This window comes from Mercenaria mercenaria, chromosome 5 (genome assembly GCF_021730395.1).
Source record: "Mercenaria mercenaria strain notata chromosome 5, MADL_Memer_1, whole genome shotgun sequence".
Classification (NCBI taxonomy): Eukaryota; Metazoa; Mollusca; class Bivalvia; order Venerida; family Veneridae; genus Mercenaria; species Mercenaria mercenaria.
In genome coordinates, this window is record NC_069365.1 from 97,811,080 (window position 1) to 97,832,188 (window position 21,109).

At 33.6% G+C, this 21,109-nt stretch overlaps 1 long non-coding RNA gene across 2 annotated transcripts in view; it reads right to left on the minus strand.

Moving 5' to 3' along the window:
- LOC123559244 (uncharacterized) overlaps positions 1-18,604 on the minus strand; it is a 42,255-nt gene extending 23,651 nt beyond the window's left edge. For both annotated transcript variants that reach the window (XR_008371143.1, XR_008371142.1), the window contains exons 1-3: positions 18,494-18,604; positions 14,728-14,884; positions 12,802-13,503 (exon numbers count right to left, since the gene is read on the minus strand). This is a non-coding gene — a long non-coding RNA (uncharacterized LOC123559244). The remainder of the gene's footprint in view (positions 1-12,801; positions 13,504-14,727; positions 14,885-18,493) is intronic.
- Positions 18,605-21,109: the final 2,505 nt, after the last annotated feature.

Consider the following 21,109-nt stretch of genomic DNA (forward strand, 5'->3'; position numbering starts at 1 on the left):
GGTTTTAGAATATGTAAATGTGTAAAGATCAAATTGTCTCTTATATTTCTGTATAGAAAGGCATACGTATTTTTTAAAATATTGTAATGTTTTTTCATGCTATACGTATGAAGAGACGTAAATAAACTATTTGACTTTGACTTGACTTGACTTTGATATACACGCTTTTGTATTGCATCAAAAACAATAGGCTTTCAGAATGTTTGTTGACGGTAAAGGGGAAGCAAGTGTGGGAAAACAAAAACTTTAATAACATTTTTTGCGAAAAGATATTTTTCTACAATGTATATTTTACTGCAATTTCTCATAATCGTAAAAGATCATGGAACACTTTCCTGACCCATTAAAGTTTGTTGGTAAAACACTCGTCGGTACAGATGCATGTGTAGTTATAGCTTGGCTTGCACCTTATATTTGGGATAAAGCCAAACAATTTCACTGATTTTTAAGACGATCATCGACAGAAGGACTGGGCGGTCTTTAAGTACTGAATGGAAACAATTATAAATCTCTATGTCACTCTTACCTGGACCTATGACTTACTCAATCCCAAAATAGTAGGTGCCATCTACTGACCACAGATAATTATCCTATGAGGATAGATGACTCTAAGCCAAAGAGTTTTAAGTTTTTGAGTGGGAACTCATTTTAGTCTAAAGGTCAATTTTATCGTTACCTTTAACCTACTGACTCCAATCTTTTAAATTTATGCTGCTTCTGAATCATTATAAAATTACCATGACAACACAAATAATGACTCGTGTCCTCTTTAATATGAATTAAGCGATGAAAGAACGTGCAACTACACAAACAACGATTATCGTATTATTATGTTTCCTTGCATAGTGATAACATACAAATTTTATATTCACAATTTTTAAGAGAATTCACAGTCGTACAAGGACGTAAATTAGATTGAAACAGCGCACAAAGTGCCACCTAAAATTGTACACAAACTGACTATAGGAAACCATTGTTTTATTCATTAAACACTAATTAAAACACTAACTTATACCATATTGTCCGTATTTCGTCGGGAAGGTTGTTTAGTGGTCACACAATTTGTCAGTGGGATAATCGAATGCATGTAGTGAAATTGTTTCGTTATGAATAATAAAACAAAAACAAGCCTAACAAGTGTAAACTTACAAAATACATTACAATTTTAATGTCTACATTTAAAATTTTTAAAATATAATTAAACTTGTAAATGTTATCAGATTAAAATGTGTAATAAAAATTGAATTACATGGTTTATTATTAACGTTTAATTACTTTATTTATATAGTTTTACCTACATTTTTATCGGCCATTTTAGACCAGTTTGATTCCCGGGAACATACAGATAATTAATTCTACGAAAGACTATTGAAATAAAAACAGGAAGTATATAAGATTTTTTAAAATGATATATTTAGGAAATTTTCTATAGCAAAATTGTTTATACAATCTGGCAGTTATAATCATTCGAAATAATTTTACTCGAGCTGTGCCCTCGTGAAATTATTACACCTGATGTATAACCGCCCATCATGCATTAATAATGTTAAACACTGCTTTGGCGTAAATAATTTCTTAATTACTGTATCACTAGAATTAAATATTTCTAGAAATATTTACATATGTTGGACAGCTGGTAATGTTCAGTATAATGCTTTGAATCAGTAAATCAGTTCTCTTTCAATAGAAAAATGTTTTTTTTTCCTGTAAAAAAAGACTGTTTACAAAAAATAAAATTTAAATCATCATGCATTGTCCTATTCTGTACTTAGATTAATGTTGAGTACAGAAATCAGTGTTTCAATTTATTTTTTGCCCAATGAAGCTTCAATACTTTAATTATTGAGAAATATACATTTAAGTTGGAAAGCTTGTTTCAAGATCAAGCCTCTCAAAACAGTATAATTAAATAACTTAACCTGACTAAATAATCTGTTATAAGAGTTAAAGTCTCAGTTACACTACATCGTATAGCGTTTACGGAAGTTTAACGTATAACAAAATTTTCAATCCGTTTGTGTCCATTCGCATGCGTTTCTTTTCTGTTCCTCATGCAGCACCTGCGCTTCTCGTTCTGCGAAATTCGTTCCATCAGGTGGAATGTTTTGAGCATATTCAAAATTTAGAACGTACGCCACCGGACAGAGCTGCCCGTTTGATGTATGGTAGCAATGCCCTGATATGCGTTTTGTTTGTTACTCGTGCATTCCCTATTCTGAACTTGACCAGTTGGCATCCGTTCTTGTCAGGTTCTCATTCGTTCTTGTCCGGTGGACCTGATTCACGGCAGGACTACTACCGGATGATGCAACGGATGTAACGTATGTTCAACGGACGATAACTGACAAGAACGTTTTGTCAGTTTCTCATGCGTTGCGCTTTTGTTTTACACGGTACAAGTCTGTTACTAGTACAGTGATATCCGTTAACTGAACGTTGTTCGTCCTGTATATATGCGTAAATCTTGCACTCATTGTGCATTTTATGCGCCCCATACACCAATCGCGAGAGCATTGAGCAGCAGCGGGGGATGCCTTTCGTCACCGGATAACTTTCTGTCGCAGTTTTTATATACATCTGGCGTCCGTTAACGCTATACGGTGTAGTGTGACTTACACGTAAGGAGTTAATGTCAATCTTACACGTAACTCCATATTGCCATTTCTATGCAGTGCAGGTCATGCATACTAATAACATACACCACGAATCAACATAGATTCTACTTTAATATTAGGTTTAGATGTTTCTTCAAGGTATATTAATGATTTTGGAGTTTTTATTTGGTTACAAATATGAAACAGTTTCCAGAGATGTAGCTTTATTTTCAGTGTGGAATTGTCAATCATGTTCTCTGTGACATGCTGACATTAATCAACAGTCACTTTAGGTGTCACTGAACCTTTTCAAGATCATTAAACTTTGATTCCAAAGATTTCATTACATGTTCTATGAAATTCTCCAGATATCACTATAATTATACACACAGTTAACCAAAAATATGATAAGATACATGTATTCCTAATAATTTGCTGAAAGCCATGGTCATGCAGTCATTTCCGTTTCATCATTATAGCAATTACTGTAATGACTGTGTTAAATGTCATTGAACATTACTAATGTAAAAGTTATATTATACTGTACTGTTTGTAATCTAAAATCTCATAACAAAATACGGAAAATTTATGAATACTTAAAAAGTACACAGTTTCCTAAAAAACCTATGTTTTTCTTATCCAGAGCAGTAATCGATATATGCATTCATTCACTGTTACTGGAGACATACAGAAAATGTGGTTAAGATATTTCAAAAGACACCTGGCAAGGTTTAAGTAAACTGTGAAATGACAAAAAGCTGAGCAATGAATCTAAATTCCAGGCCAAGATAAACTTATTCGTATATTCTTGTGATTCAGTCATATACTATGAAAATGCTACAGTACAACTGTGATTCATATTAAACAAGAACTGTACACCTGTACAAACAGCCATAACTTGCCGATCGGTGACACATTAAACCGGAATCCACCTAAAAACCGGAATACACTTTCAATAACCGTAATACACCTGTATCTTCTTAATTAGAGGTATCTTTGAAGGTTTCTTTTATATAATTCAATCATATATATCATAAATAATTAACATATGAAGGTAAATTAAAATACTTTCACTCAAAACGATTTTATAAGAGATTGAAATTCGGCAACCGTGCTGGAAATTATTATAACCGAAATACACCCGTATGTTATGAATAAATGGTACTTTTGTAGGGTTTATTGCAGAACTCATTTATATATAATATAAATAATTAATTTACGAAAGAAAAAAAAATATGATGATTTGTCAGTTTCCACATATTAGTTGTGTGCTAAATTACACAATTGTTTTTAGTATTCATATATTAAAATGTAGTAATGTACTTTTTGTTTTGTGTGGTAGCAGCACATAAAACACATGACATGCTGCTGGAATAAGAGTAAGGTCATTGTATTTGGCAGGCATCGTGGGATCAGATTCTCCCTAAGCTGTCGCAACCGAGTATACTGCTTTGATCAGGGGGTGTTTCATTTGTACACCTGACCCAAGAGTCAAGATTTACAACACGTTAGTCAGAACTAGTGCAGTTGTACATATAGAAATACTTTCAAATAATTACATTTCACTAATGTATACTTTTCCCTGTCCTCATTTAGATAAAAAATCTTGAGACAGATGTTTGAAATAAAAATAAAATCAGACAATTTCATCTGAAGAACTTTAAATGCATTCTGTCATTTAGCACTTTTTCACAGTAAACAATACTTGGTTTACAGCCACATGTTTACTGTGAAAAGTAACAAGTGAAAAAAAGAAGAATAAAAATCAAATGTTTGTCAAAAAAAAATAATCCTTTATACCAGATATCATACTTAAAAGAAACCATCTAAATGGCACAGTTACTGAAAAATATTTGTCACTTGGTACATATACTGAGTGCAAACTTGATATAGCTCGGTGCGAAAAAGCGCCAAGTGACGTAAGGCCCTTAGCATTGTGTCGCATTCAAATGGTATATCATTTTCACCTAGCACTTTTTGACCATTTTGTTATAAATTCATTTAATGACTTGCTATAATCTTGATATTTTTACAGGACATGGGCAAGGTCATAAACAGTTGATATATGAAAAAAAGTGATTTTTTTCAAAAAATGTCACTTAGCACTGTGTCGCATTCACCCCTCGAAATGCTCTTCTTTATTTACCTTAGTTGCTTTCAATAAATGAAAAAGAATGCGTGTATTACTGAAGTATGTAAACGATAGCGATGAAATTAATGCATGCATTATCATATACCAAATTAAGGTATCGAAAAACGCATCTTTTTGTTGTAATTAAGAACTCTAACTGAACAAATTCAGTTGTGTCATCTCATTTATCTTATTCTAGCTACGGAATTCTTACAGGCTAGTTTGGATAAATTTAGTAAAGTCTTCGTTGAGGTTTCTCAAACATACAAGCCATGTGCTGTAACCACAGACCAACAAATACGAACGACGAGAACGTGTTTCAATTACAATACAGAATATTTATATAATAATGATATTTAGACACTTAACCAAACTTTCTTTTCGTAAACCGGAGTTGGGCCGAATATTATAATATCGAATGCACAGAGCGTATAATGTACTGTATGCATATTTGACAGGTTAAAAATATATAGCGCAATAATTATACATCGACACTAAAATGAAAGCTACTGCTTAACAATCAACCTGGGAGATTATTTTTTATTTTTTTTTATTTTTGCAAAATGTATCTTTCACATTCTCTCTCTCTCTCTCTCTCTCTCTCTCTCTCTCTTCTTGTTGGACATACGTAAACATGGAAGACTAATTAGACTCACGTATCAGGGAGTATTGTTCAGCTGGTTTTCTCGTGTTCTATTCAGGATATATTGAGATATCTATTATATAATGTGTAAAACACGTTTAAATGGTGAAGTATTTGAAACATATAAAACAGTATATTCATACGTTAAAACACTGACGCACATGCATGGATTTAGCAGAGCAATGATACGTTTTAATTGGGAAATTTTAGTTCACTAAATCTGCAAACTGGATCCTGTTTGTCTTCTACTTAGGAATATCACCTGATTACGGTCAAACATCAAATATTTGACTGGACTTAATTCCGGGATATGGGATCATGTGAATAAAATGCACAAATACACAGAAGTAAAAATTATTTTTGTTGCTTGGCGTTTTTATTTCTTTAAGGATGTACGAGCGTTTTTTTCAAGATATCCGCCATTTTGAAAAATGTTTCTTCGAATATTGCTTTCTAACAAAAGTTTTGCCAAAAATTAATGCTAAGTAATTAAAATATGGCTAAAAATGTACCATTTAACCAAATATATTATGCTTTTTGCGAAAAAAAAGTTTTCACCCTTATTTTTGGCTGGCATTTGCCTAAAATTAACGTAAGATTTACAATGGGGTAGGGGTAGGTAATTTCAAATATCTATTAAAGTAGATCAGGTTTGGTTTTGATATTTTTCTGACTGATACATATAATGTTAAGCTATAAATAAAATAAAAGTTTTCAAGATAGCACTTTATATTATCTAGAAAATACAGATTAAAACAAAAAGAACAAAAAATATCAAAATTCACCACTTTTTAGCATTTTTTTCTTAATAAATCTCTTAGATGCACGGTGACCCCAACTTTTTTTCTTTCCATTTTGAAGCATTTCTGTGTGTCTTTAATGCTGCAAAAGATTTTGAAAATCTTAACGTCAGAATTTTTTTGTAGATCTAAATACGTTTTTTCCATTGAAAATAATGTGGGTGGGGTAATTATGTCAACATGTAAAAATTAAAGAGACTTGTTAGTGACATTTATGCTTATATAATACTGATATCACCATATATTCATATTAACCTGTAAGACCTGAAATCCCTATAAGATTAAGTGGGATATTATATGTTTTATATAGTACCACCATTTTTCTAATTTTACAAAATTTCAGAAATGCTTAAGCAGTGGGTGAAGAAAATGCCCTATAAAATTAAAACGAGTTCGGTGACCTATGTTTTTTCTGCTCTTGTTTGTCTTAGAAACTAATGTTCTTCAAGCTCACAGAGTATAAAAAAATTTTTAACGTTAGAAAAAATTCGCTCGTACATCCTTAAGACGTCCCATTCTTGAGCTATTTTATGCGAGGGCGAAAACACGATAAACACGATATTTTTTGCGAAACCACGATGGCTCTAACGGAACACCGTACTAAGCGCTGGCGTAGAAGTGAATATAAATAAACAACACCCGAGTACGAATACCACTATACCATCTTTATATATCAAGTATGTGTACTGTCTATAACCGGTCCCATGTTTTAGATGTCTAAAATGCTGAAGGTAAAGCAATTAATTCTAAAAATATGTATTTCTGAGATTATTTTGTCATTGTAATTTAAACTCAGGTGTTGCCTCGACCTGATGCTGTTGGACTATTAGCCTTCATCCACCCGTCACGTCTGGAGCGAATGAACAACATTATACACATTACCAGTTAACAACTTACGAAGGAAGACTTATGACCTTCAGGGACTGGCCTGTAACATTTTTGTCACCAGAATGCCTCGCCGAAGCCGGTTTTTATTACAAAGGTTCTTGTTAATGTTACTTTGCAACATTTAGAAATACGTGCAGTTATTTTCAACATACGAATAACGTTACGGGTTAAATGTATATTATTATAAATGGATATGAAGGTTCTGTTTTCTGTTTTCATAAGATTACACGTTATTTTAAAAAGTTACTCACATAGCTTTAGTAAATTGCATTTTATCGCAGTACTCTTTAAAGAAAATTAAGATCAATTTACATGCCAAGTTCAAACAAATAGAAAAAACGCATTAACTAAATGGACGTCTGCGTTTTTTTCAGGCAATAGCGACACCGTCGTTTGTGCTGAATGTCTGGGGGAACTGTCAAACTGGTATATTGGTGACGATCCTAGAAAACAACATTTTGATATGTTTGCCTTTTCCTGTTATTAATCCGCGTTGGAATGTGCCAGTTTTAGTGCTAAGTTCTTGCAGCGCGGAGTTGTGGCATGAGGTGTCGGCAGGGAGAGATAGCTCTCTTTTGAACTATATTTTATTGACTTTATTTACTTCTATTAATTAATTTTACCTTGTGATAAAATGTAGAACCATATTTCTTTTCACGCACGCACGCAAGCACGCACACACACACACACACAGGTGCGCAAAACATACAATACTCAAATTTTCATTGTGAAGAAGAGTCGTTAATTTTATAGTTTTTGTTAAGATACTGTTTACTCATCGATGCGAAATAAACTATATATACTTCTTCCTGTAATTTTGTTTGCATTTGTTTACGGCACTGTTCATGAAGGCAAAATTGTTAAACATTTTATTTAGTTAAATTTAAGTAGAAATCAGCTTATTTATTCTGAACGTGTTCTATAACTGTCTGTATTTGAAACATTGCCAACATGTAACAAGGTACGACACATATAGTCCCTATTCGAGTCTTCCATGTACCCTTCACACTGATTTTCCTTTTGTGGTCTCAACAGATTGGTTGAAACAAATGTTGTGGCGTATTTATTTTGCGAAAATGGTTTTAGAGATAAATTACAAAACACCACCTGGGTTTGAACATTTGATATGGGACTGTGATACCCATGCAAGTCCAGATCTAAGCAAACATTTGTAGCCAATATCTGTGATAAGAGGTGCAACATAAGCGTCATCTTTATAGGTGAAAGAAATTATGTCATATCAAGCGCATTATAGTTTCAATTAACTACCGGCTTAAGATATTTCGATTTTATACAAGAAGTGAGAGTCAGCTTAACCAGCCAATATATCGGAGAACAGTTTGCTGAGATTAATAAAGTAGTTTTACCGTTTAGTGTCACTTATTTACAAAAAAGATTGTATTCGCAAACGAAATAGTATTGAGTGTTTTATATATACTATGTTCACAAAATTGTTTGTTTGTTTAACTTGGGTTTGCTCAGTCATATAATTTGGATAGTCGCTACGGACTTAAATCATGTCCATGTAACTTTAACCCTGCTAAAATAAAAAAAAAACGAAGTCATATTTTTAAACGTTTCCTGTCGTCAAGAACAGATACTAATCATTATATGAAGGGAATAAAACATTTTAAAGAAGACTTAATTTATTTACAAAAAATTATAATAATGTCCGTGTTGCGTCATATTTAGGTCTGCTGAGATTTATCAATGAAAACTACTTCCGCCTCGCTAGTGAAATCATAAAGCGGTTTGTGTAAAAATAGTCAGTATTCCGGATAAAGAAGAGATAAACTGAATGTAACTAAAGTCTTTATAACTTGTAACGACATTTGAATTCAATACTTTTACGCATCAGTATTCGCAACTGACGAGGCAATACAAGTATATTTCTACGTACAAATAATTTCCATGATATGCAAACCGCTAAAAATAAATAATAACGCTGTTCAAATAACATTGTGGGAATGTTCAGAGACGCTTTTTGTATACAAATATAGAACATTAAGCACAGATGTCTTAAGAGTTTTCTTAACATACATGTATATAAGTAAGTAAGTAATTAATTATATATTTTATTATAGTGATATAGTGATACCTACCCAGGTGCCCGCTCGTGATGAAATAATGCACAGAGGGGCACCTGGGGTCTTCCTCCACCATCAAGCTGGAAAGTCGCCATATGACCTAGAATGTGTCGGTGCGACGTTAACCCCCGCCCCCCCCCCCCACCCCCCCCCCCAAAAAAAAAATATAGTGATATGTACGTAAAACAGCAAATATTATTTCATAACATGACAAAACAAAATTAAAGTACCCGGCCCAATGGACCTATACGTCACCTGACTGAAATGACTAAATATATCACATTTAATTCACGTATGTTATAATTATATTCGTATAAATGGTATGCCAGGTATATATTTTGTTAAATCAAACCAGTCAAAACAATCATGAAATTAGCAAAAATGCAGCTTAGCCATTTTAAGATATCTCGGTATCTCTTCAAGATTGAAATAGTATATGTATCTTGTCGTCGGCTCATATTACGCATATTATTGTATTGAGATGAAAAGAATCTTCCAGTTTTATGCATGTAATCTAGATTAGGAAATATAGAACACAACAATGAAAAATAATAGCAGAATCGGCTGATAAGAGGTGTAATTTGTAACACTCTCATATTCTTGCCACCTACTGAATCGGAATATAAAAGTACACTGAAGAAGTATTTAAACTAGTGTTGTGTTTCAGCTGCAACATAATTATTATGATGTTCGAGTTATTTACCTTTTACCATGAAATTTGTTTGTTTACATTTACATTCTTCTGATTTCGACAGATTGTTTTTATTATTTAGTGTTATATGGAATTTCATTTAAAGGCGGACGCTAGAATTCCCTATATATGAGATGGCATTTTTGTTGATTTCAAAGTTTCATAACGCTTCCTCTCGCATTTTGCATTTTGTGAGAACATTTGTAATTGGGTCATACTCAGCAAAAACATAACTTCACCTTACACGCAACCCCAGCAGCGGACGTCGCGCAACCCATTTTAGGCGTACTTGTGTGATTAGTAATACATTTTTATTTATAGATTAATATTAACTTATTATGCCCTGCTGTCGAAAGGCGCTTATTCGTACTTGCGCATACTTGCATTAATTGCTATAATTATCCAAACAGAGAATGATAAATGATAATTTATGGAAAATATAATAAACTTATGTTAACGTTATTTTGCTGATGTAAACACTATACTACCATTATACAAAATCCACTGTCGGTATGTAAATATGACAAAATACAATCTCGTACAAGCTATGAAGGATTTGTATCTGAATCATAATAATTATATATAACATGTCAGAAACATCAACAACCAATTTTCTGTCAAATCATATATTTCACGTGTATCAACTGTGATAGCAAACTGCACACAAATGCCTTCTCTGTTATTAAATGTTCCTGTTTTAACAAAAAATGGTATATTCATAGTCGAGTAACTACAGTATCAAACCTGTTCCAACGCATTACTTTCCTATAAAAGCGGTGCTTAGCCAAGAGAATGCTTGCATCGCAATCTCTTTTGTATTCTATACAAAACGTACTGATAAACTATTTTGTACCTTTGATCAGATATTGTATTAATTTAAATGTTTGGCAAGATATTCTTTTTATGTTTTGTTTGATACTTTTCGGTTTTGTTTTTGTTTTGTATTTCAACAGACGAGAAATCAACTTGAAGATGAAAAGATTCGTCATAAATCCTGTAACTATGACTTGTAACTTGATCATACTTGATATTTTGTCAGTAATGCAAGATAAATTTTGTATCTATTCTGGGTCAGTTACTCTTAAACTACATTGCAATTTGAAAGTGCAACGGTGCAGTTTGTGTACATCTGACTACGGCATTCACATAAATAATTATACTATTCTCTGGTTCACAAAAATTTAGAAATTTAGAAGACTTTGTCTCAATTGTCTCTACGTACTATTTATATTTTATTTTCATCGAATAATCGAAAATAGTTTTGCAACACTGTTGTTTAAATGATGTTTCTCATTTCATTACTTTCATGATCCATTACTTTCTTACAACAGAAAAATTGAAAACTCCCGAGGACGCCCAACACAACAAAAATGAAAATATATGTGCAGGCTTGGTCTGACTGAGCCTGTGCATGGACGGTTGTGGAAATACATGCCATCGCCCACGTTCTCTAACCCCGGGTTGAGCAGACCTCAACGTTTGTAAAATACATTAAAATGATTCACTCGCTGCCTACAACGAAATAATGTAATTGCATAATATTTATATGCAAATACATGAAGCATGAAACGTTAGAAAATGTTAATGGAAATTCCGAATATACTTCAAAGGAGTCGCAATAATATCGACAAATTGGAAATCTTCACTGGACTTTTGCCTGTGGTCAGTACATTACCTCCTGATCTGTCGAAAGTTAGTAACTACATTTATATATAAGTCACAGTGACTTCGAGACTGCCTTGTCCAATATCCATAGTATGATTTCACGTGTCAATAATAAACCATATTGTTTTGGGATCGTTTGTCAAAGTCAAATGTAACAGTGACCCACTGAAAACGGTTATAGCTTCAGTCATCGGACGCCAAATGGAAATGATTAACTGCGGTCAAAGACTACTGTTTAAGTGTCAGTAGGTCAGATGATATTTTGTTACTGTAAATTGTTTCTGATTAGTAACTTGAGAAAGCTTGACATGCACATTTTAATCTTCAAAGGAGATTGCATGTGGTCGGTAGATGATCCTTTTTATTTTGGAGATCTGTAAGTCAAACTACCATGTCACATTGACCCAAAGTAAAACCGAAATAGCTAACAGAACGCTTGGACCTTTGACTGTGCCTTTAGTAAGCTGATAACCCCTTTATTTTCCTTTTCAGTATGTTAAGTTCAATGTAATGGCCGGTTTGCTATCAGCAATAAGAGAACGCATGGGTTGCAGCTGCAAAACTTCATCAAAATGTTTTTGTGATCTGTACGATCTGATCATGACACCTATTTATTTGGAGTCAATGCATTAAAGGTCAAGGACACGTCATCTCTATAATGAAATCCGATTATCCGATCAATTGGCAACTCGCAAGATATTTGCAAGAGCAGATGCAGTGTTCATAGTGGTTGCCGTTAAGATGTATTGTCATTTTATTTACTACATAAAGGAAAGTACATGTATGAATATATAAACGGTGTTCATTACATCCATAACAAAAAAAATATTTTGCGTTCTATAAAACTGTAAATATGTATTAACACAAAACAGGATGTTTGTTGACGGTTGAGGGGAAGCAAATTTTGCACTCTTATTGTTATGGTTATGAAGAGTTACCTCGTTATTTTCTAATAGAATGTTTGCTCCTGACAAGTGTATGTTAGCATGTGTGTATGTTTCATGTTGTTCTTAACTGTTTTAATTTTTGTGTACGATTAGACACTGCACTCGCAATTTGTATTTTTAAGTACATCATCATATTTGACGAAATGTTGGCAACCTTTATATAATAGAAACTATTTAAGAGCTTTGAAACCCTCATTTTTAATTTCTCAAAGCAGATGCCCATAGTCACTCATTTGTTTATACCACATACAATAGTTCAGACTATTTGTATAACATACCAACATAGATATGTAAAATTAAATGAAAGAAACATCTGACAATATGATATTTATTTTAACAAACAACTGTTACCTACCTCTGCGGCTAAATATCCGTATTATAATCCAATTCAGGGAAGCAAATGTATTCCTTTATATTTGATTTCACACGTTTAAAATCATTCACTGAAACATATTACGATAATTTCTCAAGTCTGAATGAGTATAATTCCATTTGATATTGAAATGAGCATTTCTTCATGTCATATCACGTATGATGGTCGTCCCAACTGTTACCTAACCTTACGTTCCAACACGCAACATGTCGTCCAAAAAGAATAAACCGGACATAATATAACTAAACACGAATGCAATTTTCATATGAAATTAAATATTCCTGCACTTAATTTCCAGATTTACTAAGGTTCAGAGATGACTAAGAAGAAGAGAAATAAATTTGGGTGATTCAGTTTCTCATTTAAACGTAATAGTAACTGTCAAGTTTCAACGTACATTATATTTTTACAATGTTGCGTAAAATATACCTTAAATGGCATACATTCACGTGGATTGTATATGAAGCAGCATTTGTGTCATTTCAGGCTTCTTTTACGTTAAAAATATTTTCCTATCTGACAGAAATTATCGACTCAAATTAGAGTAAATTACTGACTGCTAAATCCTTTGCTGTATATTTTTCTCACGATCCTTTTGTGTTTCCCGTAACGAGCCGTGGTGTTGATATGACTTCTTTTGCGGCACATGAAAGATCATGTTATCAATATTGATCTTTCATTTCTCTGAAAAGAATATTTCAAAGATACAATTGATATACATATTTTAATATACAACAAGTGAAAATCTGAGTGTTAAAATGGGTTATTGTTATGTGCATTTTGAACATAATTTTTGAAAATTACAAATGTCCAAACAGTGTCGTTTCTAGTTTCCGTCAGTGGTTCATGTCGTATCAATAGGACGATAAGGTGCATCTTATATATGGAGCTTGCATTTTTATGTTTCTGGTAGTAAAACGCAATAGATCAGCGAGAAGTGCACAATATTGAAACTACGGAAATGTACTTTTACTTTATTGTTTTTCGTTTTTCCATTAGGTTGAGAACCAGAAGCGTTTCGTCAGGATAGGAATGATCTGTATATATTATGTACTGTAATGAATATGTTTACATTCATACGTTTTCTGTCACCCGGTTTAGCTAAAACTTTCAGAATACGAAAGGAGATTTAATAAAACCTGGTCTGGTCTAAGTGTAGAGCGCAAAAATCAAGACTCGGTCTCTTGAGTTGTCAAATTATCCCCTACTTATTTTGCTTAATCGTTTCAGATTTTAGTCCAGAAAATGACTTATGGAGGGAATTAATGAACGTTTTATAATCATGGCTCGCTTAAATTGGAACTATCTGGTGTGGGAATGTCGCACATTTCATTACTTTTCTTGAACACGGTCACTGACTTCCATGTTAATAATTTAGTTTTCAGTTTCAAAAACTATTCCAGGTGTAATTTATCACATTTACTCAGAATTTTGTTGTTATTTCCAATCCGTTATGATTATTGTGTATAGGCAATGTCAGTTTGTAAAAGAGTTACGCTTCACTATACGCTTGAAGGTGTGATGGGTGTTGCAGAAAGATACAATTTATATGCACTTAAAAGCATCATTTTTCACAATTGTAAAACATGTTCTGTTCTGTTCTGTTCTGTTCTGTTCTTATCATGCTTGACACAATTCAGTCTGCCTTTGCGACCTGTGTAGATCATAATCAACCTGAAGTTTCCGTTTTAGTCAGTATTTGTTTTATGTAAATACGCCTTTTAACAGGTAATGGTACTGTTCAAATGGAAAGATGGACATGTTCATTATAGAAATTTAGCAGGCAAGGGCTCACAGGATAAATGAAAATACATTTGTCTTGATGATACTATATTATGCAGTCATTAAAACTTAGATAAACAGAATACGGTATGCGGATTACAATCATACTGGTGATTTCTCACGTACCTTTACAAACGGTTGGTTCTCGTTATGGTGTAGATATAATCTAGATGTTTCCGGTATGATGCTGCATTGTCTTTCTTTCGGTATGGATTTAATTAACCAGTACGCCATGTATTCCTCTGCAAATGCATTGATTTGTGCAGATTCTTTTCAGTATCCCCTGGAAAGGAAGTATATGTTTCAGTATGAAAATTTCAACTTTTGTAATAAAATATGAACTGGAGATAAAACGTCTTAATACAGTTACGGATTGTTGGATTTTATGCAATTCTCTTTCGAAAAGAAACATCTTACTTTTAAAAAGTGGTCATTTAAGGACAAGAACATTTTTATACGTTTATATTTCGTAGAGCTCTCTTTACATTGGCGCTAAATGGCAGGGTTTAGTCAATGCCTTAGCAGTTTTACATATTTTGAAAATTCAAAGGGAACTTACTTCGTATAAAGTAGTTTGAAATATTTCATAGTTATTTCGCTTTTACAGATATATAAAGATAAGATATGGCAAACTTATCAGTAACAGAGGTGAATATCAGCTCGCCACTGTCATCGTGAAATAGAGTTTTTGCAAACAAAATTTTATTTATGTTAGACGAAATTGTATGCATGTATGAAACCATACAAAGGTTTCGAAATAAAGCGTACAGTTGAATACATGTATAAAATTTATGGACGATAATTTAATTGTAAAATAAGACACATTTGACATATTTGTATTGGCGCGTGTCGTTAAGAATGTATCCCGTTGAAAGTTATGTGTCTGGCATTTAATATCTCCACATGACAAGTTCCAACATATTATCACTAAAACGATAAGACGGAAATTTTAATATTATCTTGAAATATTTATTTAATATTTGTCTTAAATTTAGATAAACGCCGATTTTTGTATTTGTTAATTTCGCACACATATAATTTAAGTAAACCTCTTAGAATTATTGAACACGTTTGTATCAGTTACTAAGGCTTTTGAAGTTAACGAAAGCACATGTTCGCTTTTATGTGTTAGAAAAAAGTAAATAAAATATCTCATTGTTATTATATTTAGGTTCATATCTGATGAAGATCACGAACAGTTTCCTGGCCTTTAATTTTGTTTGTTAAAATATGTCCTGCACGCGTCGATACAGATGCATAGATCTATGTGTAGCTATGATGAACAATCTCGGTGATATTTGAAACTTATGTTTAATTTGAGGTTTCATGACTATAGGCCAATACATTCTTGAAGTACTGAGCCGAACTATTTTAGTCGCCATGTCACTCTACCACTGACTTTTGACCTACCCAATCACAAAATAATAGGTGCCATCTACTGACTACAGGCAGTTATTCTATGACGATAAACGACTTTATGCCAAGGAGTTGTTATTAGTTGTGTGGGAACACAGTTTAGTCTCAAGGTCACTGTCACATTTACCTTTAACCTACTGACACCAAATTTAGATTAGTTGAGATCATCGACTGACCACAGGCATATCTTGTATGAAATTTGACTAAAGTGTTCTTTAGCTCTTGAGCAGAAACCATTTTGAGTTTCGAGGTCAGTCATCTTTGACAACAGAGTATAACAATACACTAGAAGAGGGCATAATGATGGAGCCAATATTTTCACTTTTCAGTTCATGCGACAACACAGATGACATGCATCTTCCTAAATATGAATTAAGCGATGAAAGAACGTGCAACTACACAAATTGCGATAATCGTTAAAAATATCTATTATAGTCTCATTAATGTACATATTCAGCAAAATATAACATGGATAAAATACATAAAATACAGCACATTGTCATTCGGGTAATGAATTACAAGATACTTTACACATGTATTAACCATATCAAATTAATCAAAACCATACAAATTTCAGTTACACCAAAACGTCCTAAATGTCATTTGAGCACAGTAATAAACTTTAAGACTTTTAAAATCATAAGACATATTATACATATGTGTGGCTGCGTTTGCTATACGTAAAGCGCCTTTGAACGTGTTTATCATAAAAAGGGCGCTATATAAATCTGGTATAATAATAATAATGATAATAATAATATATACAAATCAAGATGTAAGACATACACATGTAGCAGCAGTGTTAGTCATTCCACTGGTAGATGATTCCGATTAGGAGGAGCTCAATAACTCTTGTTAGAAATTACTTCATGTATTTCAGTTTTAAAATATCTAAAGCTATAAGAATTAAATAAAGACCATACAAGTTAAGACTCATTTTCTTGACATCAGATACGATACGAACTGATTAACACTGTTTTATGTTATACGCTTTTTAAAAAGGGTATATTACACAGAAAACATATTTATATAGAGATAGAATCATTACTTCTTCGAAGGTTTTAAAAGCAGGTGTTTGCAGTATAACGAACAAATTGCCTTCACGTAAAGATAAAATAAACTTTTATTTTTCTGACATGTTAATGCTTCAGTAGCCATCAGAAATAGCTCATTGCGGAGGTCATCGAATAATTCACAGTTCATAATTCTCAACTTTATCCGTGCAAACTGGGCATATATATATTTTCGTGTATATGTAGATGCCTCTATTCTTATGGGTGCTACAATATATCTAAATTTAGCTAGTGCTGACCTGTGAAATCGTAAAAGAATTAATTGGAAGTAGCATTCAGTTTCAGTTTTAAGCATTTTGTTAGTTCTAGGTTTATTTTCACCTCTTCTGCTGACACTAATTGTATAGTTTACCATTTTCCAACAGATTGAATAATACTTTAAGCTGTAAGTTTGTTAATCGTAGTTGTTTTGGACGTTACTAATACAGCACTGTGGAATAAAATACTTCACATTTTACATCCTTAAAGTATGTAGCACCAATTTTTACTTTCTAGATTTTATTTACATTTATATCCAGATTCATCAAAACAGTACATAGATACTTTGCGATTAACTCTATATATCCGTGCATAATCTGACCCATTAATAAGACACTACACCTATTTGTTTCACTGATGTTGGTTCTCGTCCCATTTCCCCAGATACTGCAGCCGACGACGTGAATTTCGAAACACAAAGAAAGAGGCATACAGGCATATATGGGTTGTAGGCATACTGTGAGGTCTAAAATAGACATTATTACATACTCGTTTCTATTCCCCGTTAAATTACACTGGTATCGGAAACGTCAATATTTTTCCATACACTAACGCCTGAATTTCATATCGGGTGTGTGACGCAATTCAGTGTGTGTTGTTGCACTGTTTTTTCTATTTTGTTCAGTATTGTCAATCCTATTCAGGCTATTGAACATATTTATGATATTTATATAATATTTATACGTGTAGATGCGTATGTAATAAAAAGGTTATTATCTTTGCATCGGGAAATATGCACTTGTTCTTCAGCGGAAGAATATTGCGCTCCTAAAGTCGCGCAATATTTCCGCTAAAGAACTCGTGCATATTTCCCGATACAAAGCTCTATAAATATTACTTTTACTAGACGTATTTACTCGCAACTGATCAGCTATTGTTTATTCAGAAAGCATATTTAACATGTTTTTCTTATTTTTTTTAAAACATTTGCATTTTCAACAATTAACACAATATCGTCTGCCTATAAAAATAAATATAGAGTTTCGCCATTCCCGATTCCAAGCCCTTTTTCTAGAGCCTTTACTTTGATGGCAAGATCATTTTTAAAGAAGCTAAACATTATCAGAGATCACCAAAAAAGCTAATAAAAATATTATAAGATTAAAACGTGTAATAAAGTATAAATACGCTAATTGTATACGTACATGTTTATCGGCACTAAGTCCAGTTCAGTTCACGAGTACATGTAAATCCTTAATTCTACGAAAAGCGCGCTATGAAATTCATCGAAATAAGAAAGAGGAAGTAAATAAAACAAATATATTTGTATACGTACATATTTATCGACAAATGTAGTCCTGTTTAATTCACGGGTACATGTAGATCCTTAATACTACGAAGAAACGCAATATGAAATTCATCGAAATAAAAAAAAGGAAGTAAATAAAACAAATATATTTAGTTTGCTATCACTCGAGCTATTTTCTTTAAATGTTATTTTCAGTATTTCGTAATTTATGTTGATTGAAACGAGGTGACATACTATTTGTCAAGTAAATATTTTAGGTTAATGCAGTTGCTGAAAATCAATGACCCAGATAGTGAAATTAAATAAAAAGATGATGTATAAACTTATGAGAACGATAGACCATTGGCATCTAACGATTAGATATCAATAAATCATTAAAGGATACCTCAAAATATGTTTTATTCTATGACATCCTAAAATCGATGTATGGATATCTTTAATTCATACATAATGTGACGATAATGTTATAGTGCGATTTTTAATTCATTTAATCATAGCATTAAATCGATAGTCTTTTTTTAACAAAATGAACGTGAGATATCATCTGTGGTTTCAGGGCACCCATTAATTACATTGTGATACCCGTTAACGAATTTAGAATGTCACAAAATAGTGATTCACCCCGACTTTTTGCCGCGCGACCCCGCCGTAGGGTTGAAAAATCTCGACTTTACGCCTTGTGCCCCGATAATTTGCATGTTTTCGTCCTGCACCCTGGCTGGTCGGAGAGTTTTCGCTCCGTGTCCCCGCAATGTATATTTCATAAATCTCGTGTTTTCGCGGGGCGAAATGACGTAATGGCACAAATCATCCACCATACTCTCTTTCATATTATTCCGGACAAATTTGATTAAATACGCTCTTTAATAGGCAAAACGTTCATAAAAAATCCGAACGGGACGTGTTTAAGATATGCAAATAGAGAAAAGTGGAAACTTCACAGGTCGCTCAACACGACAAAAAACGAAAATGTTGCAGGCTCGGTTTGAATGAGTCTGTTCATGGACGGTAATGGAAATGCATGCTACCGTCCACGCCCACTAGCCCCGGGTTGAGCAGAACTCAACATTTACACATGCTAAAAGTACAAAAAGCAGATACCGCATCGGTAGCCTAGTGGTAGAGCGTCCGCTTCGAGTGCGGGAGGTCGTGGGTTCGATCCACGGCCGCGTCATACCAAAGACGTAAAAATGGTACTAGTAGCTTCCTCGCTTGGCGCTCAGCATTAAGAGGATAGTGCTAGGACTGGTCAGCCCGGTGTCAGTATAATGTGACTGGGTGGGGTATCATGCCACGTGTCTACGGCGTGATATTCCAGTGAGGCAGCACTATAAAGTTTGGCATTGTGCTCACTGCTACAAGTAGACACCGTCGTTTATATGACTGAAAAATTGTTGAAAAAGACGTTAAACCCGAACACACACACACACACACGCGCGCGCGCGCGCACACACACACACACACACGCACAATTTAAGACATCCGCAGATGTATTAGATGTATTCAAACGGCGGTGAACATGTAACCTTCAATGATACACGTGTTGAGGCGTGTAATTCCATGAAGAGCGGCGTTTGGTCTCCAGATAAAGTAAAGGGTTGGCCCCAAACGAGAAAACAATGGGCAGAACTAAACAAACTGGAATTTAAGAAGGGGATCTGAGGTTATGGAGCCTGCGTATCACAGGAACTGTCAAAAGACAAAATTAAAAAGCAGGCACCATATCCAAGGGGTGATTATACAATACCCAAGGCTATGAAAGCGGGAGTATTGGAACCACCCAGGCCGAAATGGTCATGTTGAGAAACTAAACAGTGTCAATAGCACGACATAAAAGTCGTGCTGAACGATCTGAGAAGATGGAAATATAACAGCCGTGATTGAATGTACGGGGAGACATTTTACGGCCGCCACACGGCTCAAACAACGCTGCTGTGATAATAAAATAGAGAAAACTGGAAACTTCACAGGTCGCTCAACACGACAAAAACGAAAGTGTTGCAGGGTCGGTTTGATTGAGCCTGTTCATGGACGGTAGTGGAAATGCGTGCTACCGTCCACGCCCTCTAGCCCCGGGTTGAGCAGAAGTCAACATTTACACATGCTAAAAGTACAAAAAAGCAATTTAGAGACTTCCGCAGATGTATTCAAACGGCGGTGAACATGGAACGTTCAATGATAGACGTGTTGAGGCGTGTAATTGTATGAAGAGCGGCCATTCATGTGAAGTTTCATTAAATTGGAGGTGTTTTTTTTTAAATGAAGTACAAAAAAAAAATGCCAGTTGAAAAAAAAATGAAAATTTGAGCGGGATGATCTAACGATATTCGGAATAAGGCATTACGTTACTAACTCCGGTGAATAGTCATTATAATTTAGACAGGAGTTTTGTAGATGATTTGTAGACATGACTCTCCGCATAGACTGTAGTACATTGATATACTTTAGATTGACCCTATTTTTATGTTTTACCTTATATGATCTAGTAGTTTGAGTAATGTTAGAGCCTTTC